This window comes from Mesoplodon bidens (genome assembly GCF_964165515.1).
Source record: "Mesoplodon bidens genome assembly, chromosome: 4".
Classification (NCBI taxonomy): domain Eukaryota; kingdom Metazoa; phylum Chordata; class Mammalia; order Artiodactyla; family Ziphiidae; genus Mesoplodon; species Mesoplodon bidens.
This window is the reverse complement of record NC_138160.1, coordinates 133528106-133532609: the sequence shown is the minus strand read 5'-3', so window position 1 is coordinate 133532609 and position 4504 is coordinate 133528106.

Sequence of the window (4504 nt, the reverse complement as noted above, 5' to 3'; positions counted from 1 at the left end):
AATAAAGTCCACAGTCCCAGCCTTGACCTACTCCACCCTTGGCGATCTGTCCCCTTCCCTCCTACTTCTAACCTCCTGTCCTACGACTGCACCCTTTCCTCACTCCACTCAGCTCCTCTTGCCTTGCTGTTGTCATTTAAACACACCAAGCACATTCCGACCTCGGGGCTTTGCATCAGCTGTTCTCTCTGCCAGGAACACTCTTCCAGATCACCACATGGCTGCTTTCCCCATTTCCTTCAGTCTCTGTTCATATGTCACCATGGCAGAGAAGCCTCCTACAGAAAACAGCACATGTGCACACAGCCCTCCCTTCACTCTCTCTCCCTTTATTCTCCCTTGTTTTTCTTCATGCCTGATGTATCATAATCTTATTTTTTAGCCTTATCCTCCTTCAACAATATTAGCTCTATACGAGCAGAGATTTTCTGTTTTGCTCACTGCTATATCATCAGGACCTAGAATAGTGTCTAGCACATAGGCGGTGCTCAGTAAATATTTGCTGGATGAAATAGTTGTTAAGGGGATGAGAGAATGTAAGGTGCTAAGGATATAGAAAGACAAGCTACAGATCCCTGCCCTCAGTGAGCTTGAAATTGGGTTCATATGTATGTCCTTCCTCCACTTAAAGAAATTAAAATTGCAGATGTCAATTATGCAAGGTATCTGCTTCTCATATTCACAGTCAGAAAAAGCATAAACATGTTAGTGCTTGAATTATTTCTGTAAACCGTCTGTTAAGTCTAATTCATCTAGTAGGACCCATGAGGACAACTACTTTAAAATTCAGTGTCTCCTTAAAAACGAATCTGTCACTGTTCGCCAGAAGTAGCCACATTATTTCTCTGTCTGATGGTGGAGCCAGGTGTCTAGAAGTTACTTAATAACTGATAGGTGACTTTTCTCATATGTTAGTCCCAAGAAGATGGGAGTGATGCACATTTAAGTGCTTCTAACTGCAAGAAGGTCAACAAGGTCAACAAGATTTATGGTTTACCTAATGGGTAAAATACTTCACTTTATAAGTGATTCCCCAGAGAGCTAGAGAATACCCAATAATCTTCTGCAAAGGCAAGCAAAGTAATTGTTACTATTAGAAATGCAGTTTGCCTATTAAGTCAGAGTAGCATGTCATGAAAGTGACGTCAGCAATATTCTTCCTCTCTCATGGTTTGTTTCAATGAAGGTAACATTATGAAGACATTCTCTCTCACTTTAACCAGTTGTGGGATAAAATGATTTTTAAAACACCCTCCAGATAAACCTCACTCTTTGCATTTTTTGTTTCCTTGGTTGGTGTCCTTTTATACATCGGACTCACATGATAACTTAGCTTTTAGCACAAACCAGGACTTGTTGGTGAAATATTGATATTAACCAAATACTGCTTAGCAACGCCCCTGCAGAACCTAGATCAGGCCATAGTTTTCAAAGGTCACCTATGAAAATATACCCAAGGATTTTAAGTCAGATCAAGTGAATGTCTAATAGGAGGATTTCTTAGGCAAACAAAGATTTTAAATACCACAAAGTTTCAAATCTAAGCCTTCGTGAATTGACTCTTTGTGAATTGTGGGTTGGTGTCCCGTCTCTGCACACACCCAGAGTAAGAGCTGACCTCTCTGAATGGGTTCCCATATTTCTGGGAGGAGGGCATCCACGGGAAAAATCCTGCCATGCCAAGCCAGGCAAGTGGGGCTTTTCCAATGAGAATCAGCCCTCTAGTCCTCCAAAACACTCCTGCTGTGGAGACTGGTCAAAGTATCCTCTGGACCAAGAACAACAACCACCCTGCCACTAGCCTGGCATCAAAGATTAATCCAACAAGAACATTCCATCATGACTAATGTTCATGGCTCAGAAAGAGTCAGATGTCTGAAGAGCTGTTAGGTGAGATGTCTGCTTTCTACAGATGGCTCTTAGAGAGAGCTCTACTGTGCTTCCGGTCCTGGTGGCTGGAACTCTAAAGAGGAGTCTCTGCTGAAAGCCTGGATGTTAAAGCCCTGTCCAAGCTAGATGGGAAATCAGAAACTCCAGCAAGTACGGACGGATCTAAGTTTTCCTCAGCCTTTGGATCCTAGTCTATGGTCATTCTGGCTGCATGACTCTGCTCTGAGTGGTTCTGTTGTGTGGCCCCCTAAGCTAATAGTAGGTAGCAGACCCAAGGACACATCTGGAGTGACCAAGCATGTCCACTGGCAACCTCTTCAAAAAAGGGGGCTGTGGGAGTTCCCTGGTGGCCTAGTGGTTAGGATACTGGGCTTTCACTACCATGGCCCAGGTTCAATCCCTGGTTGGGGAACATCCCACAAGCCGCACGACGTGGCCAAAAGAAAGGGGGGGGTGGGCGGTGTCTGAAGTTTTATTAGCCAGAACTTCCAAAGATAGGGACTACTGATATTGAAATAGAGGAATGGAGAGGGAAGGGAGGGAGATGTCTGTGGGTAAGAAAGAATGAAAGGTTTTTGTTGACATGTCAATTAAAAGATTCAAGCAGCTTAGGAATGTAAAATCTCTCATATTCTCTTGAGTGTAAAGGAAAGAAAACAAACAAGGTGCAAAGGGACCCTAAGAAGGGTCTATGAAGGGTCATCTTTCTATGAAGAAAGATAGAGGTTACAGATTCCTGGGAAGACTACGTTAGGTGCCTGGGGAACCTCTTCCCTCAGTAAGAGTCTGATGCTCAAGTTGGTTTTTATTCTTAATGATTTATTGCTAATATTTCTGAATATATGAAGTGTATATTTTTATAGTATTTGGGACCAACAGACCTTATAAATAACAGCAAATAACATTAGGGAAAAGACTTTTAAAACATTAGAGAAAACATTAGGGAAGACTTTATAGTACCCAAAGAGTTTTTATGGAAAAAATATACCCAGGAGGAGTTGGCCCCAGCAAACTGCTATTATAGGAGCACCAGGCCCTGAACCCGCGGCAGTTCCCCAATGGACTATTACAGCAGCATGAAATCAATCCAATTGAGATTGGCCTTTGTTTTATGGATTTACCCTATATAAAATTTTTAATACATTCATTCTGAGCCATTTGCCTCATCAGCCTAGGATCCTCAGTGTAAGTGAAGGGAGTACTCAGCCACAGTTAGCATGTGGGTTCTAGACTCGGACAAATCTCAGTGTAGCCCTCAGCTCTACCACTCATGAGCTGAGGGGTCCCAGACAAGTTCATGTACCTCCAAACCTTGGTTTCCTCACAGAGTCTGATTATATCTTTTAGAGTCACTGTAAGAATTAATGAGATAATGAGAGTAAAGCATATGGCACAATGCCTCAAGGGGATGCAACCTAAGATGCCATAGAAAGAGAGGGGGCTATAGGAAGTGCTTGATGGAGCTGAACCATGGACAAGAAGTCAAGTGAGGAACACCATCCCCAAATGGAAAGAATTTGGAATCATTTACAGACAGATTGACTAAAAATATTCACCTGACAGGTAAACTCTGAATCTATGTCTTAACCATCTTTTGCAGATGGATTACCAACATTTAGCCAGGAGAAGGGCTAAACTGAATTGAATATTTGAAGTAGGCCAGACTTCAGACTTGTATCTAGCAGTATTTTCTCCCACTCAAATACCTACATCTGTTGTTTTTCATTTTCAACACTAGATTGAATATTTAAGGGCTAATTTATTCCCATATTTATTTCACATAACTAAGAATGGTGTGTGAAAATGACTAAATATTTTTTAAACTTACTGTTAAGTGGTTCCCACGTGTCTACAAAACACCTGCGTCCCACACTGCAGAGGAAAGAAAGAGAAGGAGCAGACCCCCCATTTTAAAGAAGGAAAAGAAAATCTAAATGGGTAAACCAAGTATCCAAGAAATCTGGAAGGAGCAATGTGGCCTTTTACAAAGAAAAGCAACAAAAATGTACTGTTTTAAAACAGAGAAAATATCCCTTTAAAATCTAGCTTTTAAAAAAGGTCAGAGAAGTTTACGTTTACTCGAGTGTAAATGTCAATTGGAATAAGTGATACCTGTGAGAAAATGGGGAGACCACTGACCTTTTATCCAAAAGAAGGCTAGAGATGATGTCCAAGAAGAGTGAAGGGAGGAAAAAAAAAATGTGTAAGGATTTTGAACAAGGGAAAGAAGCCAGAATGAAGGAAGATCTAATTAACTGAAATTGCTAGTTCCACACACAGGGTGCTTTCAGTTGCAAAGCAATGCCCAATCTGGTTAAATTTTTAAAGGGGGTGTATTTGGTTATTAACTGATCAACCTGCAGGAGAGTTTCAACACAAGCCTCAATGTGATCCCAGACTATTGCTCACCATTTCTCAATATTTTTAACCTCAGAACTGGCATTGATTTTTCAAACATATTTTTCCCTAGTAGTGCCAGAAACTTTCACGTTTACGTGAAAAGAATCTGCTCACTGGGTAACTTAAAATCCCAGAATTTTGTCTTCCCTTAATTGGTCTGACCTGGATTAAGTGCACATCCCAGAGCCACATCACTATGACCATGGGGGTAGGA